Source organism: Anser anser, assembly GCF_964211835.1.
Source record: "Anser anser genome assembly, chromosome: Z".
NCBI lineage: Eukaryota > Metazoa > Chordata > Aves > Anseriformes > Anatidae > Anser > Anser anser.
Window position 1 is genome coordinate 78,424,837 of NC_139723.1, and position 27,155 is coordinate 78,451,991.

Genomic DNA, 27,155 nt, shown 5'->3' on the forward strand with positions numbered 1-27,155 from the left:
ATTTTACCCAGGCATTTTTTTTACCCACGCTAGATTTTTCACCTACATGTTTTTACTCATGCCTGTTTTGCCCACATGAGTTCTTCCCCACTCAGGTTTTTTCCATTCAAGTTTTCATCCATGCATGTTTTTTCCCGTGCATGTTTTTTTTCCCACACGAGTTTTTGCCCATGCTAATTTTTCACTGTGGCTTTTCCATGTTTTTGTTTTTACTGTCTTTGCTTGTCTCTACTGAATTTCTGATGAATTTCATTTTGGATTTTTCATGCTGGTGTTGGTTCTTCTGCTGAAAATCTTCTTGATTTTCTGTTTTATTTTGCTGGGAATTTTTGTAATTCAGACCTTTTGTTTTGGTTGCCCTCTTTGTTCTGTTGGCCTTACTCTAGCTTTTTTTTTTTCTGTCGATTTTTTTTCTGTTTTTTTTTTTTTTTTTCCTTTTTTTTCCTGTTGGTTGGGGTTTTCTGATGTTTGGGGTTTTTCAGTTGGGATTTCTGGTTTTGGTGTTGTTGGTTTTTTTTCTTTTCTAATTTTGCCTTGCATTTTTCAGTTTTTCTGCAGGAATTTCTTCAGGTTTTTGTAGATTTGGCGTTAGTTTTCTTATTTCCTGTTGTTTTTTCCATTTTTGGTGCTGTCTTTTTTCTGCAGGGTTCTCTAGTTTTGGTGTTGAGTTTTTAGCAGTGTGAGAATGTACCAGAAAGCATCTCTCCAAAGACAACTTAAGGCAGTACCTGCATGTGTTTGTTCTAATTTTGTATTAATTCCTGCTGTTATGGCAATGCCCACATGAAATCAAGCCCTCTGAAAAACAACAAGACCTGTTCCAAGTCTCCATCCCCATCCATATATATTTACATATGTATATATATATCCATATATATTATAATGCACCCCTATATATACATTTATATTTTTATATAAATATAAAGATATTTTATAAAAAAACATGCCGAAGGCTCCAACACGCCTTGAGACAAAAAGTCCTAGGCAACTAGGAGTAATATTGCTGTATGGGCTATACCAGTGTGAGGGGCAGCTCAGCATGGCCACACACGCCTTTCTTTGCTGAAGCCATTTGGGAAAGTGAAGCACTGTAGAAGCTGCTCTGTGAGCTTGTGCCTTCAACTGCCTTCAACCTGGTCCTTTCCCAATGGAGAAAATCTCATTTTCCATCACTAATCAATGCACAGAGCCACTCTGCTCACTGAAATTATGGAGAAGAAAGGATATTTTTTTTTATTGGCCATCTATTAGCATTTTTAATTTGCTACATGAGGTAAGTTTCAAAAGGTGCCAGAGAGCAGTTTAAGAAATTAGCTGTTCTTAGCATTTTCTTTTCTTTCTGCCTGACTTGGGTCCTCAAAACCTTAATTAAAACCAGGGAGTGCTTCCAGTGCAAGACACTGCAGAACGCCACGCAGCAAAGCAAGTTGGAGCCCTCCGCAGAGCACCGTGCTCCTCCGGGGACCTCTGATGGGGCTGGGAGCAGGAGCAGGTGGGAGTCCCTCATGGAGAAGGGGGAGATCAAAGGGCAACAGGTAGAGGAGCCTTCCCTCCTCGCCGCTGGGGGAGATGGGGGAACAAACTCTTCCAGCCTCATCCCCAAATGTTGTTCCTGGAGTGGAGGGAGGAGGTGGGAGTGCTGTTCCATGGGATGGGGGTGAAGGGCATCTCAGTCCTCTTTAGCTCTAGGAGCACCCCCCCAGGAGGTGCTGCAGGAAGCCCTGCTGGATCCTAGGCTGGGTGAGAGGCGTTTGCTTGTCCGGGAAAGCAGGCAAAAATCATGCCCTCAGTGTGAGAGTGTTGGGGTCTCTCTCCCACTCCCTGACACCAGTGAGCAGACATACACTTTCCTGGAGGAGTTTCCCCACTTACTACTCATTACTGGGAAATACTTCTCCTCCTCCCACCTCCCGTTATACCCCATGCTGACAAGCAGCAGCAGCACCAGGCACTTCGGTGTGCCTGGAGGAAAGAAGGGGTTCTTCACAGTTCTTCAAACACATTGTACCATGATGTGCCATGCTTGTGGGAGAGAAGCTTGTTGTCGGTTGGGTCAGTCAAGGACAAGAGCTGGGTTAAAGGGAGAATAAATACCAACTTGCAGTGATAAATAAGTTGCCACAAAAATAGGAGGGCAGATTGTCAAGATTGTACTTCTGTTTATGTTTCTCCTTAGCTTCTCCTCTCATTCTAGTAGGTCAAGTGGGATGCGTTCTTCACGGACTCACAATAGATTTTCCTTGCCTCAGCTAAGCAGTATCTTCCTTTCCCCAGTGGCCAGCCATGCTGGGCATCCAAGCTCACAGAACAGGGAAGAAGCTACGCTGCTGCCAGCACATGTCCCAGCTGCAGCCTTGTTCTTATCTTCTTCCAAATGATTAAAGATCGCAAGCATATCTCCACCTGCTCACCACGGGCCTCAGCCCAACACTACCATCTGCACCAAGGCAGGAAAAGGATGAGGAGGATGGAGGAGTGAAGGGCAAATTCTCCTTCCAGCAGTCAGGCAAAACTGTTGGTAGGCTCCGTGGCTAGGCTACAGCTCCCTGGAGCTCCTCCCTTGGCCTCTTCTCTACTGCTGGTTTATGTTGGAGAATAAAAATGTAACGTGGAAGAAGGATGGGCATGGAAGTAAATGCTGGCTCAGCTGGGGACAGAAGAGGGCCCACCTGCCTTCTGCAGCATCAAACAGCCATGCACAGATGGGATGCTGTCCTTAAGACTGGTCACCATGACCTTGCGGAAAGGTTAAATGTGGATCGCTTTGCTCCAGATGACTCCACCTGTTGAAATCCAAGGACAGAGAGTATGTCTGGAACTGATCATTATGTGGATTTACAGGCTCTGGATGGAAGCTGTCACAAGTACTCTGTCTGGCAGTTACTGGCTGAGCAAGCAACGAGAGCTGGGTCAGTGCCACCCAGGTCCATTGCCTTTTGAGACTGGCTGCTCTAGCTGTAGCTGTAACAGCATCTTTAGTTTGTCTGCCATGAACACCTCCAGAGCCAACCCTTTCAGTTTGTGTCCTGCCCCTATTCCTTCCCTTGACTGCTGCCGAAGTGCAGGGACATGACTAACCAGTAGGGAGAGAATCCTCACCCCGTCTTCAGCTGGCTGTGACCAGCAGTGACCACAGCAGATGAAACTGAGATTCTGTGCTGGACCACACCGCGTTCTTCATCTCCAAAGTGTCCTGAGTCCTTCGGAGCAACCGGTGCATCTTCTGTTATGGCATAAATATAGTGCATCCAGACATCATGGTTCAAAAAATGTTGGAGATTCTGCTTCTGCCTGGCTTCACGAAAGGCTTTCACTCAGCCTTTCTCCTGCTCATGGGCACTGAATAAATGCAGAGTTGCCACTTTTACATCAGGTCGGCGCCCCTCTGTCTTGCCATCAAAGAGGGCTCAGCAGCTTCCAGCTGACTCCATGCTAGCTGCATGCAAGGGCTGGAGCAGGAGAGGTCCTCTTTGGGGTATCTTCTCGCTGTGGGGACGAGAACACAAAGAGAAAGCTCTGCAGCAGCAGTGCTTGTGCTGCCATCAGGCACGGGGCAGGCAGTGCCGCGAGCAGGAGCTTCTGCACATCCCGCAGACCCCGGGAGTCATGCTGCGTGTAGCTGGGTACCATCTGTTCCTGCCTCCCTCCCGACTGCTCATCCCTCTCACATCCATGGGGCTCTTGTTAACACAGCGCTCCGCTGATCGAACCCTGCCGTCATGCTGGCTTCAGCTTTCCTCTCCCTCCTCCTCCTCTGAGGAGTCTTCAGGGGGTTACTCCACCCCTGCTTTAATTAACACTGGGGAGAAAGTGACAACAGCTCTTAGCTGATCGTGGCGGGTAGGAGACCTAATAAACCCCAGGAGAGGAAGAGCGACTGCAGAAATCGGGGTAGTAAAATCCGAAGCGTCTGAAGCAAGGCTGGGCTCTGCAGCCGGTTAGTATTCAGCTGGAACACCGCGCTGTTACAGACAATGCATTAACATCAAAGCCGCTGGGTCAGCGGTTTTAGTTAAGTGATATATTTGGTATTGTGTTTTTATTGTGTGTGTTTTTTACACCGTGTTTTTATTTTTATGTTTTCATGTTCGAGTTTTTTGCAGGAATTTAGTGCTGCCGAATAGCACTCTATCGACAGAGCCGGAGATTGAAGACCTTTGTCTATATCCAGAGAAGGCATCACGTCAGCAGCATGCTGGCACCACGCTGGCTCTCTGCCCTGCTCTCAGGTTCCACCTGTAGAGTTGAGGCAGCAGTACCACCTTGTGCTGGCACAGCCAGCAGGGATGGAGCAGGATACATGTTTTTGGGGACCCGAGCTAGCTTAAGACACTCTGAAGCCCAGGCTTCCCAAAGTCCTCATTCTCCTATACCCCACTGTGCCAGAGGGAGTCAGGCACACCACGCTGGCATCTCAGGGCAGTGGGTGCCACGGATGCTTCATGGAGAGCAGCAAGTTTGTGGCATGCAAGCCAAAATCTCCTCTGATAGCAGGGTTTAGGAAATCCCATCTGCTAGGAAAAAGCGGAGACTTCAGTCCCCCTCCCGTAGGACCAAGATCTGTGCTGGGATCAGGCCTGGCTGGGCGATGAGCAGGTGGCATGATGAAGTCCCCCGTCTCCTCCAGCACTGGTCAAGGGCGCAGGGTGAAGCAGGTCACTGGTGCTACTCAGTGTCCCTCCACTCTTGCTCCTCTCCTCCCCCAGCACATCACCTTCCCCCACGCTCATAAAAAGCTGAGCTGACAGCAGAGGAGAGGATTAACCTTTGCCACCTGTGTAGGCTGCAGCGTACAAATACTTCTCTCCAAAGCATCAAGTAGTAAATGAGTCTTCATCTTTGTCAAACACCTCGGAGTCCATTTGCCGTGCCTCCCCGAAGGCAGCACAGCGGGGCAAGGCAGTGTGTGAAATACGGGAGGACCATAAATTTCTCCAGCACTGTATGGGCATTTTACAGCTTGCAGTTTTCACTGAGAAGTGGCTGTAAATAATGGAGGGGGAAATCTGCCACCTGTCTCCAAGGGAGGATTTATTTGGGTGTAAGTGCCATAGATCTTCATGTGTATGCTGCCGCTGTAAATAAGCAAAGTTTAAGCAGTGACCGGAGTCTGTCTCCCTCTCTCTCGTACTCTCTGCTGTTTCACCTGTTTGTTCCCCTCAGTTTCCCTGCTGTTATAGACTACGGCTCACTCCTGTGGTGGGCATATGCCTGGAGAGCCACTCGAGGAGGAAGGAAGTGGGTTACTGTGATTGATTATACATTTTGCTTTCACATTCAACCCATGCAAAGATTCAAGGGGAAGAGAAGCTGATAGTTAGGATTCAGGACCCGCTGCTGTGTACTCTTCAAATGCTCCTTTGAGTTCTTGGTTCAGTATTTTAATGATGCTGTTATTCTTGTGCAGAAGCATATGGTTTGCTCCAGCCTTTGCTGTGTTGCTGCACGCCGGCCCTGTTTCAAGTCTCTGTGCTCAGGAAGCTGCTGAGAGATCTGGAGGGAAGTTAACTCTTTGAAGACCTCTTGCAAGCATCGAAGCTGCCAGCCCATGGAGGGCGCTGGGGACATCCGAGGGTGCTGGGGACATCTTGCAATGCTAGGCCGGGGCTGTGCAGCTTTGCTTGTGGGGACAGCAAAGGACATAATGGAGTCACTGGCAGTGGACATAGCAAAGCAACATTTGAAGTAACAGCAGGTTTCCACCAGCAACCCACAACCCACCTTGAGTCCCGTGCAACCAAGACCCAAGCAGAATGTGACCTTTTCCTTAGCTATGTCTGGGAGTAGAGAAGCAGATGTTGGACATACCTTGCTGAGAGTTCAGGAGGCTGCCCCATCCTGTGCACGCTGCATAGGAGGAGGAGCACACAGCCCTGTCACTAGGAGGTGGTGTCTGTTGCTGGCACTGCTGCAAGAAACCCACTCGCCATACGCTATCAGTCACTGTCAATTCAGAAGCATCCTTCTTCCACGCCTGGCTCCACATGTTCCTCCAGAGACTCCCTGGGCGCCTCTCAAAATCCAGAAGAGGAAATGCTGTTGTATGGCCAGAGTCTCCCAGACGTTCAGGGCCCCATCGGATCCATTTGCAGCTCTTGACAAGCCAGAAACCAGAAATCATGATTGTAAGTATGTCACCCCACTGACGGGGGGTGAGAGGAGATACTCATCCCCATCCCCATCAGCTTGTCACTGCACACATCTGCAGTAAAAAGGCAGACCCAATTCAAAACAGCTCGTAGTAATCTTTGTGATTCAATATTAAGCTCTGCCTTTCCCTTGCCCTTCAGTATCTTTATAAATTCTACCCTCCCTTCCTGCCCATGCAGCATCTTATAGAAATCAGAAGAGAAACAAAGAGCCGAGGACAACAAGACCTGGCGTCCTGCAACAAAGGGCTCTGCGATTTCTTCTGGAGATCCCCATAGCGCGATTAGCATCTCTTTACAGCAACATCATCTCTCCTTCTTTTGTGTCCCCAGAGGAAGATGAAATTGTCACCAAGCGCCGGAGAATGGAACTTGATGAATAATGAAAAGATGCTCACCCGCGAACTGGATTGAGCTGGTCTCAGACGGGGACTGACGGGCAACTGCTCTTAATTAGAATTTTCATAAGCAGCCAAAGCATGCTGGAGAAGGCTAGAGTGAGAAGAGGGAATACTGGAGGTTAGAGGCAAAAGGGGAGGGCAAGCATACAAGGGTGTTTTTAAGGAGGAAATAGAAATGGCATGGTCTGAGGAGCTGGCACACGTCCTACTCTCTCTGCTGCCACAGCTGCAAAGCAAAAGTGGTCTCAGGCTGATGGACACGGGTGGTGGGACACAGCCCTGCCCCAAGGCTGTCCCTCTGGGCTCACACACCACAGGTTGCCCTAACCAGGAGCTTAGGTAAGGAGCTGTGGCTTTACCCTCTGCTTCCTTAGAGGCAAGGAGCTCTTCTTCATCTTTGCTTCATATTTCCTTCCACACGTCTCCATGAACCAGAAGACACCTTGCAAAGGAGAGGAGAAAATTGCTATTGCTAATTTTCTCCCTCCCTCCTCCCTTCTTTTTTTCAACCAGCAACTGTCAAAAATTTGTTAAAGGAGGTTGATCCTCATATGTGATTTTGTGAAATGCTGTTGTTCTGATGAAATTTGCAGTCAATTTACAGGCTGCTTAGACTCTGCCTTGTCCCTTCCCAGCGACTTCTCACATTGATGTTTCCCATAGTGACTCGTTGTCCTCCGTATAAGCATCCCTGGGCAACTGGAGTGAAAAGACTCAATTAGAGAAGGGTTCCTCTATGGGTCCCCTGAAATTGCAGTGGTTTAAATCGCTGCCCGGCAACGAGGAGCTAAATTACAGTGCTTCAGCACTTGTGGCAATTGCTCATTCTCCATTCATATGCCAACAACTGATGGGTCCAAACAAAGAGAGCTTCACCAATGGAAGGAGAGTGGGAGATGCGTAGGAGAGCCACAGACTTCCTTGGTAACAGCTTCCAGCCCTCTCACCACAAGGAGCAGTTGTGTAACCCTAACTACACCATGCTCGGAGTCTGTTAGAGCTGAATTTGGGCAGGTCCATCTGTGGCCCCAGAAGGAGAGGCAGTTTTATGGTTTTTGGCCATCTCTCATGGGTGAGGAGATACAGATCCAGAAGTCTACAGGGTCCATCTGGAGTCCCCCCCATGAAGGTGATCCTCCTGGTGGAACAACCTAGACTCAACATCTCAAAGCTGTTGGTCTATCAGTTCCCCAGTCACCTCCTCTCTGGTCTCCATGACCTCAAATTCATTTTCTGTACATATCTGGGGCCTATAAATTCATTCTGTGTGTCTTAAGTTGTTGTGGGCTGGGGCTTTTTGGTACTGTTGTGTTTAAATCCACGATGCTTCCTCAGTGTGAGCAGTTTTGGAAAGGATTTGAAGGGCAAAAATAGTAAGCAAAACACTAGAACTGCAGCTGCGTGAAGAATGACCAAATAGGCTAAGACTACAATCTGGCAAAGCAAACTGTGAGAACTGTCTGCAAAACTGTGAGTGGGAAGCAAGGTATGGAGAGGAGTTAGTCATTTGCTGTGCCTTACAATGGAAGAATTAGGAGGCATCAAATGAAAAGTGTAGGTGGCAGATTGGAAATAAATTAAGGTAGATTTCTTTAAACAACACATAATTTGCCCGTGGAACTCCTTAATGCATGATATTGTTGATACAAAACATTTACATGGGTTCAAGAATAAATGTCATGAAAGGTGCGTGGGGAAAATTTGTTGTAGTTGTTAGCTACAAGGATGCTGGCATTGGTTTGGGATGTCTGCAGAGTTTTATTCTTTTCATCATCTTCCTTAGACTTCATTGTTGGCCACGGTCTGAGCTGGAAATGACATCAACACATCCCTGTGCAGATGTCAGCTTGTGCTCAGTGCTGAGCGGGGCTAGATCCTGGTGGGAACTAGCAGGTAAAAAGATGGGCTGGGGCAGAGCAGGAAGCCAGCTGCTGGTTTGGGGACATGAACCAGAGCCTCTGATAAGAGGGATGGTAAGAGGCTCTGATAAGAGCCTCCCTGATAAGAGGGATGTTGAGAAACTGGCAGAGAGGAGTTTGGTACAGAAACACAAGACAGTCCTTTCCATCACCAAGTTACCCCTGGTGGGACAGGGGTAGGCTTTCCTGCACAAAGATGGGTGACCCCTCCTCAAACCAGCAGGCACAACCTGCAATATGCTCCATTTAAAGGTGCCCCCTTTGAGCCCTCCGCTTGGTGACATTTCATCACATCCTCATTTCTCAACTTCTCCTGTCTGGACAGGACACCCCATGCTGTCACAGCACCGACAGGGAGGTGAGAGCTGGCTTTTCAACTTCTGTTTTCAACTCTTTAAAATATCTTGAAAAGTGCTCAAATACATTTTTCCAGCAACAGTTTATTTGCTTTTGCTCATAAAGCCATATTTATCTACAAAAAGAAGTCAAACCTCCCAAGTGCTTGAAACACAAGAACATGGGGCTGGCAGGGACTTCCAGACTTGCCAAATCCAATCCCTGCTGTTACAGCAACACATCACAACGCCCTTTTGGAGCTAGAGTCCGTGCTCTCTTAAAAGCTATTTGGATTTCTGCCCCCCTGGCTCCTGCTGGGCGGCTGCTCCAAACCTGATTTCTCTAATGGTTTGAAGCCCTCAACTAATTTCCAACCTAGTTTATTCATGGCCAGTTTATATCCATTTGTTCCCATGCCAGCACTGTCCTTTGGCTGAAATAGCTCTCCTCACTCCATGGTGCTTACTCCCCGGATGTATTTATAGAAAACCATCCCCAGCCTTTGTTAATACACCAGTTGTTTCTGCCTGAATTTGTGCGGAAGATATTGTCTCACAAACTTTCCCCATGCTTCAAATTCCCTGGTCATCATGCCACTGCAAGCTCACCCTCAGCATCTTCCCACCCTGGGTGGAAAGGACGATGGAGTTTGCAAGAGATTGTGTTTTCCCTGGGAGTAGGAGTTTTAGTGTGGTCCTAAGAGAAATCCCATACCCCTCCTGGGCCTGTCCCCCTTCTGGCATGTTCCTGGAAGAAGAAACAGTCTCTGAGTGAGCGTCTTTTATAAAACCTTACACCAAAAGAGCTCCAAGATCAGCTGCAGCTTACGGCAACGGCAATGGTATGAGAAGCAGTGGAAGGGGGAATTAAAAAATATTTGAAAATATGCAAATCTGCTCATTAAATAATTCACATGAATTGTCACACATGAAGGTGGAAAAAAATCTTGGCAGCTGTGTATACCCTTTCTCCATCAAAGCCACTCTGCACCAGCAGCTGCCGTCTTCTTTCATCCTCAGGTCTTTCTTTTTCCGCTCTCCACATTTGAACCTTCCTTTTCCACTCCATCACTTGATACTGGGACTTCCAGAGTGCCATCAGCAGCAGCCAACATCTTCCCCCCACTCCTCTCCTTTATGTTTTGGATCATTCCCTACGTTTTTTCCATCCTCGGTGGGCCCTGTCTCAGGATCACCAGGAAATGAGATTCCCATGCACCTTGGCTTTTCTGCATCAGCAAGGAAAAAGCAAAACCCCCATGTTCTGAGGGTTATTTTGCAGCACTCTGCCCTTACTGGGTGAAGTGCCTGGTATAAACGTGCCTGGACAAACACCATCTCTGGCTGCAGCTGATGGGAAGGCTCCTGCAGGTTGCAGCAAAGGCTCACCCTGCACCTACCCTGTGGCATTCCCAGCACTGCCAGGACCGTGTCAGGATGGAGGGGCAGGGCACGTGCAAAAGCAAAAGCTTCACACTTCCCTTGAAAAAAAGAATTCCTCCAGCAAGAACTAGGAGTTGGGGCTATAGGTCTTGAATCCCATCTTACTGCAGAGGAGCTCAGGGAAACTTGAAAGCAAACAAAGCACCAGCAAATATTGATTTTGGAAGCAAAGAGTTTAAGGGGAAAAGGGGTGTGAGAAGGCACTGGGTTCTCATTTCTGGATGATGGACATTTGACATCAATTCTCCTAAGCCACCCCACACAAATGCTTTATACTTATTGTCAAGTCAATAAATCCCAACTCAGTGCTGGACCACCCCAACAAGGACACACTTGGTTTAACACATACGTATTATTTCCATCTCTCCTGCTTCAGCAAGGGTTTTACCAAGTTTCCTGTTATTAGTTAGAGAACTTCTCTGTAATGAGGTGATCCTTTCTGTCTCGATCCTTTACCCCGGAGTGGTTTCCTACCAGGAGCATATCCTTGCAATGCCAGCACAGATCATAGGACTCCAACAGAACAGGAGCCTGGCCCACAGCTACTTTCCCATGCAGTATACGTTTTTAAGGTAGTAAAAAAAAAAGAAAAAAAAAAGGAAAAAAAAAGAAAACAAACAAAATGTCTATTCCAGATTGGGCTAAAGCAGGAATAATAATCCTTCAAGACTGGTTTGGCACAGTCAAAGTATTTCACTCCTGTCCTTGCAGACTGTTCTGCTCTTGCCTCAAACATTTCTGTTACCCTGGGGTTGCATTTCTAAGTGAGCATTGAAAGAAGTCAGAGACCCGTAGTTTTACAATTCCAAAAGGTATTGGGAACGATTACCTTCTGAGTTGGGAAATCCATCAGACCCATCCATTTCCCAAGGCCAGTTTTCATTTTGAGAAATCAGAATTTATTTATTTATTGGACGGAAGAAAAAATCCTAAGATTTCCTGAACATCTCCACACCGATCCCCTTGAGCCAGCAGATTTCACAGTGCTGTTTCCTTGTCTTCTGGCAGTGAAAGGCAACCCTGGGTAATGAAATGGATAAGCAAAGTAAGAGACAGCTCTGGGATCTGATATCCCTTGTCTGGGCCACTCCAAACACACCAGATTTGTTTCTGTATGAGACCCAGTATAACCAGGCTATTCCTCTGCTGGCACCTGGCTCTGACAATATGTCATTTTCATACTCCAATCACCAAGGCATTGTTAACCTCATGGGGAATTGAGATAGATCTCTGTTTAGTAGATCTTCCTTCATTCTCAGCAGGTATTTTCCTATCTGCCCTTTTACCTGTCAGTTATGATGGCAGAGCCCAAAGTGAAGGGACTCAGGCACTTTTCTTTTCCTTTTTCTGGTGCCGTTTATAATTTTTACTGAGAAGAGGAAGACATGCTCCATAAATCAGCCTGCAAGTTAGAGAGTCACACTGCGGAGTATGCAGCGGGATGAGGCGCCAGCTGCTCTTTGCAGATGATAAAGCTGTAAATATAACACTGTTTTAAGGAGGCAGCCTGCTAGGTGGTGACACCGCCTGCCTTTGCAGCTCTTGCAGGTATTTCACAAGAGGTTCTCCAAATTGCTCAAACAGTCCTGCCGGGACAAGCCCATCACCTGCTTGGGTATGCAGGGTCTTGAAATGCGCTCAGACCTTCCCGAAGGTCGGAGCAATCAGACATCGTGTCTGGATTCACTCAATATGCAGCAGGGAGCAGGAGGGGGCTCAGCTCCTCTCCTGTAGGACCTTGAGTTGTCTGTTGTAAGGCCGCATGCAAATCACTGCCCAAGGATGTGTTTGTCATATAATTAATATTAGCTCCCACCCCGGAGCACGCTTCTGTCAACACGGAATAAATATTCCCCATCAGACACAGGGCTAGGGAGATCAGGACTTCAAGCACCGGGATAGCAGTGTGCTAGCCACCACGGAAAGCATCCTCTTGTGCTTCAAGGCAACAAATAAGCCAGGAAATTGCTCATTTTTAGTTCAAAAAAAACCTTTTTTTAATGATTTAACCCAATTTTTCTCTTGGAAGTGGTCTCTCCCTTCCCAAGGTGGTGGTTGAAAGTCTGTCACTTGGAGATCTCTTCACACTTATGGACAGGCAGGGGAACAGAGAGGCTGAGAGCAGGTCTGGCTCGGTACCCAAACAGGAGCACAGCAGTCTGGCATAGCAGTGGGAGACAGATCTGATTTTTTTTTTTTTTTTCATGGGGAGGCGGATAAATAGTTTATTCATTGGAAAACATACGTGGGGAGAAGGGGTAATGATCTTTCAGATGAAACTTGGCAAGTGTTTCCAAGCTAGAGCAGGGATGTTTAATCACATTTGCTTGCAGAGAAGACTGAACGTTGGGTTTCAGCAAAATTTCGAAATGAAATGTCTCCATTTTTTTTTCAGCAGTGCTTTTGTGTTTCTCAGCCTGACGATGTGCCGAAGGGGCTTAGCGAGGGATCTCAATAGCTGGTTGAAACGCTCTGGCACAGCCTTCCCTCGCAGCGTCTCGGATTCAGCACTTTCTGATCAGGAGAAATACTGACTGAGCCAGAGCCCTGCAGATTTTGCTCTGCCCAGCACGTTTCCACCTGCACAACGTGGGACACATCCCCTGCCTGAACCCAGAACCCCCAGTTTTAAAACCAAAGAGACATTTGCTGGCCCTGCAGGGATGAGAGGAGCTGTGGATAAGTGCAAGAGGCTGCCCCAGGAGCTGGGGCTGGTGTTTGCCAGGCAGGATTTGCTCCATGCGGAGCATGGCTCCAGCTGGAGTGGGGACCTCCCTGTCCCCAGCTTGCCCCTCTTCTAAGACTTCGGTTGTAATTGTGCAGCAGGGCCCCCAGGCATGGGAGCACAATTTTTCTGATGACAGCAAACACAGAATATTTTGGTGTTGCTCAAACAGAGGCTGCCAAGGTAGCAAAGACAAGCAAGGTCTCATTAAAAAAAAAAAAATACCTAAGAAAAATAAAATATAACAAAACCCCAGAAAAAGAAAGAAAGAACAAAAAGAGATTATGCAAATACTTCAGAGAAGATGAAAAATTAAGCAAATTGAGCATTCCAAAATAGGAAATAGTTTGGTCTTCCCAGTCTCTCTTTTTTTTTTTTTTTATCTTCCCTTGCCTGCATGGGATCTGAAATTACATTTTACCACCTGCCTTGCTGAATTGTCCTTGTTCACTCACCTGCCATGTCCACCCTTCCAGGGGACACCAGCTCCCCGCCTCTCTTCACTCACTTTCCGTGCCTGGGGCTGCTGTGTCTCTCATCACTTTGGAGTGCTCAGACCAGTTTCAAACCAAAAAAAAAAACAAACACAGGAAAGTGGGAAGGGGAAAAGTGAGAACTCTCTGGGATATTGCAGCACGCACTAGGTAGAGGAAATAAATCCTGCTGATGTTCCTGAGAACAGCAAGGTGGTGCCTTGCGAGCAGCAGGAGTGTCATCCCACCGAAATGCAGGACCCCTGGGTGTTGGTGTATCACTGACAGCACTGAGCTTACAAAGGCTGAGGAGGAGGAAGGACGACTGCGTGCTCCCATTTTGCAGAAGGGAGATGGAGTCCCAGGTGGAAGTGAAATGTCAAACAGTGGCGCACAGTTCGTAGCCTGCTAAACCCTCCATTGCCCTCTCCGAGCAGTAATTTTGGCTTAAGCACTTCTGCTACAGGACAGCTTTCAGAGCATGGACTGTCTGCACCAGCAGGTAGGAGGAAGCAGCTGTTTAGCTCTTGGCTGAGGTTTTAACCCCTGTGCTTGCAGCTGAGCAGCCACTTCTGGCTGCACTGCTGTGCTCCCTGTGGCTCAGCTGGCACAGGGAGCCCCGGCCAGGCATGGCACTGCCCCATGCTGAGCATGATAAAATGCACACAGGAGAGCTGTGAGCAGCAGGAACAAGAACACAGCATCCTTGCATCTTTGGCCAAAAAGCTCACCTACATCTGTCTCTTAGTAATGCTTTTGGCAATGGAAAAAGGTGTTTAAACTAGGCGACCTTCAACACCTCTTGGCGGTCCCTGTTGAATTTAGACTGCCGGTATAAAGCTTTGTTCCTTGCCTTTAGCATCACTTCCCAGTCTTGCTGCAGATCATTCTGCTGAGCTTTGCCTCCTGGCACTCCTTTGCCTCTACTCTTCACACATGTCTCCAGGGGTTCTCTCCAGTCTCCAGCTCGGCAGCCCAGCATGGGCTTCCCATCATCAGCCCCTGCCCCTGCAATGAGACAGTTTTGGCAACTGCTGTATTTAAGTCCAAGAGGATTTGTCTGAGAGAGCCGCTGCAAATAAAACACCCATTGTGTCCCAGCTCTCTTACACGAAGGGGGAATAAAAGCAGAGGGAGAAGTAAATTTATGCTGAAGATGAGGGAAGAGTGCTCTCAGGGAGAGATGTGTTTGGCTGTCGAATGCTCTCCATAGGAAAGTGCCAGAGGAGCCACTGCCTAAGCGATTTAAGGTCAGGCTAGGCAGATCAAGGTGGTTTTTCATGGAAAATGATGGAAATGATGGGAAAGCATCTCCTCGTTGTGATGCCTAACGATGAACCCATACAGGGAACTGACCAAAAGAAGGCTGCCTGGATAGGTGTATGCACAGAAATACAGAAACACACTTGTGCAACTATACATAAACCAGATCAGCCCCCTTACCAGTCCATCATTTGGCCTCACAACCAGCTGTGCAAACACATCTGGGGAAATGTTGCAGGGATGGGAGAAAGGACCACTGGAGGCAGAGAGTGGGTGAGAGATGTGTTCCCCCGTACGGCTGCGAGAGAAATGTTCGCAGCCTGCAGCCTGGCGCACTCCATGTACATCCCGGGGACTTTTGGGCTGCTAGGTGCTTTGTTTCCTTAAAGCCGCTGGCGACTGCAGGCTCGTGAAAAAATTTAACCCATTTGTTTTATTTATAGCCCCTGTGATTTCATGGCTGAGCTGGAAAGTGAGAACCACGCAGACTGAAAGGCCAGTTCCCTCCGCAAAGATGGGCTTCAGGGATGGGTAAGCAGGGGAAAGAAGGGAGGCTGCAGAAAACCCTCCGTGTTACATCTCCCTTTGAGCACCAGCAAACGTAATCATTTAAATGCAGCCTTGGTGCCTACCTCATGCCTACCTCAGCTGCAGAGGCTCAGTTTGACTCTGTTAAAAGCTTCATTGGCCTTTGCTGTTTTACACTGGTTTTCAGACCCCTCTGCTGGTGTTCACAGGAGACCAGGCCTCTAAAAGTGTGTGAAAACCCAGCTGCCGACCAGCCAGGCGAGGCAGCAGGGGGAAGTTTACAACTTGCAAATTCTTCAGGTACAGAGTGCTTCTGCATCTGTTTTATGTCAGCCCACACAGACCTGCAGGCCCCCAAAAAGCATCGCAGAGCCCTGCTTCAGAGGCAGCCTAGAGAGGCAGGGGGAATAACACAGCGGCTGGGGGCTGAATTAAATGCAGCACTAAAGGAGAGGCATGCTGGGGCAGGGATGGAGCATCCCACACACAGCAGGGCCAGGGGCAGTGCTGGTAGGTTTTGCTCTGAAGCTGGTGGCTACATCCTTGCCATCCTTTGTGCCACAGCAAGCTAAGGAAAGTCTCCTGCTTCCATTCTCCCAGCTGAAGCTCCTGCACACTGTGCCAGAGTTTGCTTTAGGCTCTTGAATACATACAGCCTTGCCTTAAGATGCTCACATCGCTAAATAATCTAGCTAGCAGCAGTAGCATGCAAAAGCAGTGGTGATGCAGCAGTGATAGCAGCTCGGGATTTTCAAGAAGGAGGTCTGGGCTGTGTTACCGCTGCAGAGCAGGGAATAAATACATTCTGCTACTGCAGCATCTCCCCAGGAGGTAAAAGCTATATATGGTGGCCAAGAGTATCTGCTGAGCTCTGGACTGCAGGGAGAGGGACGGCTGCACTGGCTCATGCAGCAGGACAGAAGGATGTCTGCAGACAGCCCAGTGGCACTGACATGGAGCAGGCTCCTTGCTGCAGTGCACACATGGAGCAGCAGCAGCACGCACCAAGCTGCCCCTTCCCATCGCAGGCTCCATGCAAACCTTCAGTGCTGCTCTCCCAGGCTAGGGAAGACAAAACCGTGCTGCTGGAAAAACAGGAAAGAATACCCCAGCACAAGGAATGAGTGGGATGGGGGTGTTACAGGAGGCTTTGCCCCATAGTTAAAAGCAGAGCAGTGAAGATCAGAAATCACAGCGCTGCCTCCAGGGCTGGGCTGATCCTGGTCTCCCTGATTCTGGATCTGTTGGGAGCAAGCAAAGCTGTGTGAGGGCCTCTCAGCACCCACAGGAGGCAGGGCATCTTGCTTCATGCGTGGTGGAGGACAGGAGGAAAGAGTGGGGAAGGGCAGCCCAGAGCGTGTGGTCTTTGTCCGGAGTCCTCCCGCAGCACATCCCCAAGCTCCACACTGCCATCGCTGCACTTAGCCTCCTGCCAGAGTTATCTCACACCATGCCCACCCAGCCAGCCCCATGGGTGAGGCTGGCAGGTCCAGGGGAAGTGCTTATCCCACTTAGGGAGATGCTGAGAGCCTCTGGTGAGGCAGGGAATAAACTCACATCCACCCCTGTGCTCCTTCCTTCATTGAAAGAGTTCCTAAGGGCAGAGGTGGGATTTACAGCATCTTCTACAAGGTAGTTTCTTCCTGGGGGTAATTCTTGGCTACTTCTTTTGGCCTTGTTGTTGCACAACACAGGAAGGACATTTCTGCCATCCCTCTTCAGAGTCTCTCTTGGTCTCCTCCTGCACCCCAGAGGAGGTGTCTCGTTTCACTCCATGCACACGGATTTCCTCAGCATGTTTCCCATTGGGAGCTCCTTGGGAAAGCAGCCCAGGTACGCCCAGGCTCCATTGTATCACCTCGCCAGCTCCCCTCCCAGGTTACACCACCATATGGGCAGACATCACTGGGTTTCTTTGCCAGCCTGGGAAGCAAACACAAAAGGCAAAGACAGAATATATTACAAATTCAAGCCCCTGGGAAGGGTTGTTTGTTTCTTTTTTTTTTTTTTTTTCTTTTTTTCACCACAGAATCCACCCACTTCTATGATTTTCAGTTTACTGTGCAATGCTGATCAGATATAAAAATACAAATACATTCTTACGTTCAGGGATCAGAAGAACTCGAGACTGCCAGAACAATTTTTATTAAGTCAGATCAAAGCCCAGATACCTCAGCTTTCTCACAAAAGTGTATGCACAGGGAAGACGTAATATCAGGGCAGGCAGGTATGATGTTTCTCCCCTGCACTCTTCCCACTCTAATATTAGAGACTTAGGGGCTTGATCCTCGGTGGATCTCACTTTCATGAACTCGTTCAGTCTTTCTTTGCACCCAGGTAGACTTTTAGCAGCCACAGCATCCGCTGACAAGAGCTCCCCAGCTAAATGAAGGCCCATCACCTCTGATTTGTTTTGAATCTGCTCCGTGCCAGCTTCAATTAATGCCCCACAGCTCTTGAGCTGTAAGAGCTCTGCAGATAGAGCCCATCTCCCAGTATTTTCTCCTATAGCCTCCTGTAAGTTCTGTCATTTCTGCTCTGTACAGAGCCTAGCACATTAGTGACCTCGGGCCATTCCCGTAATACAACAACCAAAGCAAAACTCTCTGCCTTTGTTCCTGTTCGCTGCAATAGACCCCATCTCTGCTGCTCATTGTTTTAAGACTCTTTTCTATTAATAGCAGAAACAGACATGCCATTTCAATAATTCTATTCAAATTAATGCCTTTCATTATACTCCAAACACAACATCAAAGGCTTAGATTGCACCCTGGCCCTTTGTGAGACAGAGAGTTCTGGTATAAAGATTTCCATCAGAATAGACGTTTGATGGGAGAAAGCTTTTTTGTCCATCAGGAAAGATAAGTTTCTTAATGGGATTAGAGTCTTTGGTGCTTGTGGATGAGTGACTGCAGCAGCCTAGGAGGTCCTTTCCAGTGGCAAATTTCATCCCACGATTTACTGTGAAGGAAACATTTAATTGTTGGACATGTTTTATTCTCACTCTGTCGTCTTCTGTGAGAGAAAGATCTCCTCTCCTGGCAGCACCGGGTGCTGATGTTGGCTGCCGTGGCCACAGATCTGCCTCTTGCAGGGAGCTGCTGCTGGGGGATGATTTGCACGGTCCCTTTGCTCCTTGGGTTAGGCACGGAGAGGCAGGGCTGGCTCAGTAGCTGTATGTACATCTCCTCCTGCAGCACCTACGGCTGGGAGGATGCCCACATTGGGCTCAGCTCTGGGAGCATCCAGATGCATAGCTCATTCTGCAGAGAGTCCAAAATGTGCACAGTGGGATCCCCACAGCATGGCCAAGGCTGGATCTTATCCCTTTGTAGCAGCACACTGCGTGTCCCTCGCCCTCTCAGACCCCATGCTCCAAGTGCACCCATCGCCCACCTACTTCACACCAACCTCCCTGAGGGCTATAGGACAAGTGGGATGTGCTCCATCACCAGCCAGGACTGGTCCCTGGGTTTATGCCTCTTTATGCATGTTTTTGTTGTGCAAATTAGCACTAGATGTCCTTGGAGGTAGGAGAAGAAACTACATCTCAGTTCATTGCCAGAATGGGCTCACACATGATATGTATGGTATGCAGTAAACTGATTTTCCTGCTTTGTTGTTTTCTCCTCATCAGGAACCTTTGATTGGGTTACTCTTCCCCTTTTGGTCTATAAAGGCTCTTAATGAAGCTCTATTATTGAACTAAACAGAAACATTTACTCTTTAAAGGACTTCATTACACAATTGTAGCTAAGCAGAACCTGCTGAAATGCCTCTGCATGTTCCCACTTACAAAGTCTTGGCTGTGTTTGGAAAAGCAAAGGGGCCATGCAATCTCCCATTCTGGCACCCTGGTTACTGTCACCCAGGAGATGATCCCTCAGTCCACATCACCCATTTCCACCCTGCTTTGGATCCTTGTGGGATTGCTTACGGTGTCTCAGGCAGATCAGTATGTGAGCAGGGAAATGTGTCCCTGGGAAAGAAGCTACTGCTTCCTTCATTTTTCATTCCAGCGGTTAATCAGTCTCACAGTGAAACACGTGTGCTTTCCTTCTGAATTGAATTTTGCTTCCCTTTAAAGTCTACTTGCCGCTTCTGGCTGGTACCATCCGCTAGATGAAAGAGAAGGTATTTATTCCTCATGAAAGTGTTTACACAGTTCATTTCCCCATCTCTCCATCTCTTTTTCGATCACCTTCATCTGACCAGGCTCTTTTTTCTCCCAGCCCTCCAGCCTTGCTGTTCAAAACCTTTCCAAAAAGCACTTACTGGGTCCAGCTTCACACCGGGACCACCCTGGGAACCCCACTCACAGTCAGGGGTTTCATCCTGCAGCCTCCTACAACTTTGCCAGAAACCAAAGTAGTGAGTAGGAAATTTTTTTTCCTTTCCTCAGCTGAGGAACATTCATGAAAGCAAAGCTCGGTTAAAAGCTTACTGAAATAATGGAAAGATTCCTCCCGGTTTACATGGCCTTGAACATGGCCGTAATAGGAGGATCCTGTAGAAGCTGGCCTTTCTATTTTCTTGTTTTCCTTAACTTGAAATGAAGATGCTTTTTATCTGTTTTCTGGTCCATTTATTTTATTTTTTTTTTCTCTAAAAGTCTTCCCATGGATCACCAAGAAACATTCCAGCAAACAGATAAGTCAAAGTTTAGTATTGTCTTTTAAAGAACAGATACTGTCCCTCGTTCCCAAACGGCGAATTCTCTGCTGTGCCGTTATCTCATACAGTAGTATGTGTGGAGGGCTTTATATCTAGTCTCACAGAGGTAATGCAATGTTTGTAGCCCTGGGAATCCAATTAAATAATCCAACACAACCAACAGCAGCCAGGAGAGCAAAGACCCACCCCACAAATTTCTGCACCGGTCACATAACATCTGTGTGCACCAGGGCACATCCCCAGTCTTGACTTAAAGATGAGTGAGGGACCCCTAAAAAAGCCCCCTTGATCATCCCCTTAGTTTTTGTGCTTTTTTTCCCAGTGTGACTGTATTTCTGTTTTTTACCACTGGATATTTATCTGCCTTTTCCCAACAGATCAAAGCACCATTTATTTCCCCAGACCTCTTTTCAATGCCCAGACCCATAGGCCATGACCAAATTGCCTCTTAATCTTCTCCTGGATAAATAACATAAGTGAATTTCTCACTAGACGACAACCTTCCCCAAAATCAAGTCATTATAACGGCAATTTTCTCACCCTCTTCTAATTAATTAAAGCTCCTTTTTGAAAGTGGAAACCCAGAATTGGACACAATATTAAGTGAGAAGATAACAGCAATCTCCTAGTTCCTGCCTACCGTCTTGTTGCTGAAAGATTTGAAGATACCATTTATTCCCTTCCTTATAGCAGTGCAAAGACTCACTCAGTGAACTGAATATCTGTTATGAACCTTCAGTCATTTCAAGAGTCACTGCTTTCTGAGATATAGTTCCCTGCCTTCATTTTAAGGTTTGCTGGCCTGGATGTGAAATTCCTCAATAGAGCTTGCAATAGAAGAGGGCTTATTAATGGGAGCAGCAGTGATGCCCGAGGAAAGAGCATTTCATTGTGTGAAATTAATGTTACATCCTGACTATGGTGTAAGCCAGCTCCAAGCTGATGCAAATGAAAATTATTAAATACTTCTCAATGGACCTGTCCAACTGACACTCATTTTAGGTCTCAGAGCTGTCACTCAGGAAGATGACCTGGATATTGTGCATTCATTTATGCCAAGGCAGCGTGTTATTAGTGTCACTTGATACTGGGAGATGAGAGCAAACTGTTGCTGGCTTGCTCTTCCTACATTTATCTTGAACTGGTGGTTCACAGCCCTCTAGATTGATGGATCCTTCTCACATGTCAAGGTTGCTTATCATCAGACCTACAACTGGGAACATGAAAGGTAGGATTCATCTCCTCCCACTTTAGTTAGGTGTCTGGTCTGAACAAACCCTTTGGGCTTCTCTAATATCACTGGAGAAAAGTGGGTGAGGTGACACACAGATCAGACACATCTATGAGGACGGGATGAACTGCTCTTTAGGATTTTTTGAGGGTTGTTAGATGACTGCCTTAGCTCAGACACATAGCTTTTACCTGCCTGAAGCTGAATAACGTTTTACCCCACTCTTCATGTTAATTTGATAACACAGTTAAACTGGTGGCCTGGATGCCCTGGCTTTGAACCATCCTAGCCCAGTTTTCCCAGTTCGGTTTGCTGTAGCCTTATTCTACGTCCCCAGACTTATGTCATGCCTGATCAGTAGCACAAAGCTCACACTGTACCTCCAGCTACTTCCTTCTGAGCCCATGAAGGAGATCCAGGTCTGTGCTTTTCCAGCAACCTGAGCCCACGGAGCCTTATGAGTTAAAGTAGATTCCGACCAGCAGCAGACGCTGCACCTCGCTCTTGCTGTCATCAGCATCTGGCAGAGAGAAAACGCCTTAAACTAGACTCTGGAACAATTAATTGCTGAAACCTTAGTGACAGAATAATAATTATTATAATTGCAATAATTGCAATAATAGATGGTAACAGTTCCTCTTACCATGCCCCCGAGGAACTTGCATTGCAGGCCGATTCTGCGGGCGCCCTATAAAGACACAACGAGGAGAGTTTCCCAGAAACCAGAGGCACCAGAAGCAAGTTCCCTTCTTGTTCTTACTCTTCGCATCCATTGTTGGCCACTGCCAGAGATGTGTTGCAGGAGTAAGAGGATCTTTGGTTTACCTCAACATGGCCAGTGGTGTTCATAGAAAAGCCTGCTTTCCTCATGCAAGACATGAAACACTAAAATGGGGCAGACATATGGGGGATGTGCATGAAACCAACAAGGCCACTTTCAGACAGTGGTCTTAGGGCACAGACAGCCATTGTTTGTCAGGATTTGGGCTGAGCAATATGGTAAAGGGAACTCACAATCCCATGCAGGGTGGCTGGTTTGGAAAAATCTTGGCTGGGGGCATGTTAGGATTGAGAGAAGACAGCTGATGGGAATCCACTCTTGGATCGCTGTGGGATCACCTTGGAAATGGAGCATTTCCATGTTTGTGCAGTCAAGGCAAGAGCTGTGGGGAAAGGAGCCTTAGCTGATGGGCATCACTACAGTAGTCAGTGCTACCTCTGTGTTCCCAAAGGTGGAGCAGAAAGGAAAAGGACATGGTGGTTATTCTTCTTTTATGTCTATTTTCAACCTAAAAAAACTTTTCTGCTGTGTGGATGTTAACATGCATGTCTTAGAAGCACGGTGGAGAAAGGGCTGTGGAGATTCAGGGAATTTAAGTCAGACAGTGCAATTATGGTAATTGGTTTTGACCTCCTGCAGGATCTGATCCGTGGAATTACAGCAGTCCCGCATGGCACTCACAACTGGGCACTGACGTGGGATGTGCACTTCAGAAACCATCCAGTCTTGACTTCAGGACCTCAAGTGATGAATAATCTTTTCCATTCTTGTAAATTGCTGCAGTGGTTAATTGCTCTGCCTATTAAAAAAAAAAAAAAAAAAAAAAGCTGCACCTTATTTCCACCTTTAATTTTTCCAGCTTCAGCTTCCAGCCATTGGACCTCATTTTGCTTTGTCTGGTCAATTAAAGAGCACTGTAATATCAAATACCATCATCCTGTATAGATACCTACAGGTCAAATTGCTTTTTACCCTTCACTCTGGTAAGCTAAATAGAATAACTTCCTTCACACTCATTTTGGAGAGGTTTTTTTTTTTTTTTCCAGGCCTCCAATCATTTTTACTGCTCTTTTGTTCACATACTCAGTTTTTAACATCCTTCTAAAAGCTGAAATCCAGACTTTGAGATAATGTTCAAATAAGGGTCTTGCCAATATCTTACACACCAAGCAATTACAACGCCTTGTTTCAATTCTAACTGCAACTCGATCCCATGACAGCAAATGAAAAGATCAGCTGGTTTTCAAAATAATAATACATTTTTCCCTTATTCTTTAATTTATTTTATATTTGTTTTCAAATCTGTGATATTGAAAAAAGTTTAGTTTTTTTTTTTCCTTTTTTTTTTATGATTGCCTAAAGGATCCCAGGATGAAGCCTAACAAAAACATGAACATAACACAGAAACTTAAAAAGGAAACAAAAACAGCTAACTGAAGATATAGAGAACTAATCAAAATCTGAAAATAATGAAAGAAAGTAATTTTCTTCTTCTCAATACACTTCCCATGATGAAGATTCAGGTTAATGAAAGTGAGAAACATCATCTGGACTCTACAGTTTTGCCCATTTTATAAAATCCTTCTCTGTGTTTTTACACCATGTTCTAGGGTCCTTTAGGTTTGATGGGATGCTGAGGGATTCAGCACTGGGTGAGGACAACAGAGCATCCCAGTCCTGCAGAAATCTGCTCAGGTCTGAAAGGATGGTGCACGGGGAAGAGCATGAACACGGCAGACCCAGAAAACTGAGATCCCTCAGCCTGCCAAAACCTGGGAAAGAGTTAATACAGCAAATGGGATAAAGGGCACTTCTGGACATAATTTACTTGGATTTTTCTAAAGGCTTTTTGATGGAGTCCCTCACAGGAGACTCTTAAGGAAAATAAATATCCACAGGGTAAGGGGCAGCATCCTGTTGTGGGTCAAAAACTGCTCAAGTGACAGGATACAAAGGGTTGGAATGAATGAATGGTTCTTGGAGCAGAGGGAGGTTAAATGGGAGGGACTTCAGGGAATGGCTTTGAGAGGGGTGTTACTGAAAATATTTGTTAATGGTTTGGAGAAGTGAGAAACGGAGCAAGAGGTGAAGTCTGTCCAAGTGGCATCAAACTATTTAGGGTTTTTGTTAATGGAAGAATGAAGGAATCCAATGAAAGGCATGAAGAAATACGAAGAATTACGTGAAACACTAGAAAGATTTAGTCAAACTGAGAGATGAAAGAGCTGGAGAATTTTAAGTGAGATAAATGCAAAACTGAGCAGCCGTGGAAACCTGTCTGTACTTCACAGGGAAGAACTCAAGCTAGCAGAGTCCTCCTAGAAGAAAACAAGCTTTCTGCCATAGCACCCAGCAGAAAAAAGAGCCGGCAGAACTCAGTAGCTGCGAGAGTTGGGAAAAGAAAAATTAAAAGCAATCTCCCAAAATCTAACATCCTGCTGGAAGATGAAGACCTTACCCCGGCTCCAGGAATGAGTCTCTTCTCTTTGCATCAGCAGAAGCAGGAGGGGATAGCAGGTGCCGAACACCTGGAGGGAAGTTGTGAGAGATGCTGATGTCATTCTGAGCATTCTGAGGGGATACCCTCAGAAGGATGGGAGATGAGCAGGTATGAGGCCCACAAGAGTTTTGGGTGCCTCATACTACCAAGGTTGAGGAGAGCTTGACCGAGGGGTATCACAGTGAGGACAGTTCTGCCTCCAGCTTGTGCAAGTTGTTGGAGAAGAGGTCACAGGCTGGGCTCATAAAACCCTTGGATACGTCATAGCATCTTGTCTGGGAAGAAAGAAGGGCTGTAACCCTCATTTTGCTGGATGTCCAGGGTTATTCAATGACTTTAGCAATTTATTGAACAAAGGGTGTTGACACTGATGAGATTACACCCCCACTGTCCTGAATGCTATGGTAAACCTCAGAGTCTGAACTGGCGTCTTTTGGCCAGTGAGGAAGAAGGCTGCAAAGTGAAAAAACATTAGAGACACTGAAAAAAAAACCAACACATTAGAGACACCGAAAAACTTAGTTTCAGTTGGTGTTACACGTTGTGCGTGCAGCTGTCTCCTGGCCATGGCATGTCTCCTGGCCACGGTGTGTCTTCTGGCCATGGCGTGTCTCCTGGCCATGGCGTGTCTCCTGGCTGTGGTGTGTCTCCTGGCTATGGTGTGCCTGTTGGCCAGGTGTATTGGCAGGCTGAAGCAAGGACAGGGAGCTGGCATTGCTGGACTAGCACTTTGCATGCCATTTTGCTGCATGCTGCATTTCCCCTCACTATCCATGAGGAAATGGTTGGTGACCTCCTACAGCACTTGGATGTATTCAAGTCAATGGGGCCAGATGGGATCCACCCAAGGGTACTGAGAGAGCTGGTGGAAGAGCTGGCCAAGCCACTTTCCATCATTTATCAGCAGTCCTGGCTATCAGGAGAGGTCCCAGTTGACTGGTGGCTAGCAAACGTGACGCCCATCTACAAGAAGGGCCGGAGGGTAGACCCAGGGAACTATAGGCCTGTTAGTTTGACCTCAGTGCCAGGGAAGCTCATGGAGCAGATTATCTTGAGTGTCATCACGCAGCACTTGCAGGGCAATCAGGTGATGAAGCCCAGTCAACATGGGTTTATGAAAGGCAGGTCCTGCTTGACTAACCTGATCTCCTTCTATGACAAAGTGACACACTTGGTGGATGAGGGAAAGGTTGTGGATGTGGTCTACCTTGATTTCAGTGAGGCTTTTGACACCGTTTCCAACAACATTCTCCTCAAGAAACTGGCTGCTCGTGGCTTGGACTGGCGTACGCTTCGTTGGGTTAAAAACTGGCTGGATAGCCGGGCCCAGAAAGCTGTGGTGAATGGAGTTAAATCCAGTTGGAGGCCAGTCACTAGTGGAGTCCCCCAGGGCTCAGTACTAGGGCCATTTCTCTTTAATATCTTTATCGATGATCTGGACAAGGAGATCGAGTGCACCTTCAGTAAGTTTGCAGACGACACCAAGTTAGGTGCGTGTGTCGATCTGCTCAAGGGTAGGAAGGCTCTGCAGGAGGATCTGGACAGGCTGGACCGATGGGCTGAGGCCAACTGTATGAAGTTCAACAAGGCCAAGTGCCGGGTCCTGCACCTGGGGCGCAACAACCCCAAGCAGTGCTACAGGCTGGGAGACGAGTGGTTAGAAAGCTGCCTGGATGAGAAGGACCTGGGAGTATTGGTTGATAGTCGGCTGAATATGAGCCAGCAGTGTGCTCAGGTGGCCAAGAAGGCCAACAGCATCCTGGCTTGTATAAGAAGCAGTGTGGCCAGCAGGTCTAGGGAAGTGATTGTCCCCCTGTAACTCGGCTCTGGTGAGGCCGCACCTTGAGTACTGTGTTCAGTTTTGGGCCCCTCGCTACAAGAAGGACATGGAGGTGCTCGAGCGAGTCCAGAGAAGGGCGACCAAGCTGGTGAGGGGTCTGGAGAACAAGTCTTACGAGGAGCGGCTGAGGGAGCTGGGATTGTTCAGCCTGGAGAAGAGGAGGCTCAGGGGAGACCTTATCGCACTCTACAGGTACCTTAAAGGAGGCTGTAGCGAGGTGGGGGTTCGTCTATTCTCCCATGTGCCTGGTGACAGGACGAGGGGGAATGGGCTAAAGTTGCGCCAGGGGAGGTTTAGGTTGGATGTTAGGAAGAACTTCTTTACTGAAAGGGTTGTTAGGCATTGGAACAGGCTGCCCAGGGAAGTGGCTGAGTCACCATCCCTGGAGGTCTTTAAGAGACGTTTAGATGTTGAGCTTAGTCATATGGTTTAGTGAAGGACTTGTTAGTGTTAGGTCAGAGGTTGGCCTAGGTGATCTTGGAGGTCTCTTCCAACCTAGACTATTCTGTGATTCTGTGATATGTGCCATGCTCGTGCAAGGGCCAGCCTGCCCTGTCAGCAAACCAACAGCATTTTTGCTAAGACAAATTTTTCCTGAGTTGACCAGGGGATGTCCATGAAGCCCTGGTCCCCCTGGCTGGAGTCTCAGAGTAACAGCTTCAAAGCTTGCAACAGGAAGAAATCGAAGGCTGCACTGGCATTTTGTCTGCTACTGGGACCAAAGCAGTGAAGTTTTTCCTGAATTTCTTTCCCCCACTCAGCCTTTCCAAATTAATTTCCTCAATATTTAACATTTTGGGTTCTATACCACCTAAGAAAGTAACTACATTTTCTTGATGATGCCTGGCTGGAAAGAAGCCAGCAGTTTCTTTTCAGTGTCAAGACTCTCTTGA

General features: G+C 47.3%; 1 long non-coding RNA gene across 1 annotated transcript in view; it reads right to left on the minus strand.

Annotated features, from left to right (window-relative positions):
* Nucleotides 1–5,498: 5,498 nt before the first annotated feature.
* Nucleotides 5,499–27,155, minus strand: part of LOC310889912 — a 36,909-nt gene continuing 15,252 nt past the window's right edge. Inside the window, exons 2-5 of the long non-coding RNA XR_014576906.1 lie at nucleotides 21,785–22,721; nucleotides 21,522–21,661; nucleotides 5,809–17,159; nucleotides 5,499–5,620 (exon numbers count right to left, since the gene is read on the minus strand). This is a non-coding gene — a long non-coding RNA (uncharacterized lncRNA). The remainder of the gene's footprint in view (nucleotides 5,621–5,808; nucleotides 17,160–21,521; nucleotides 21,662–21,784; nucleotides 22,722–27,155) is intronic.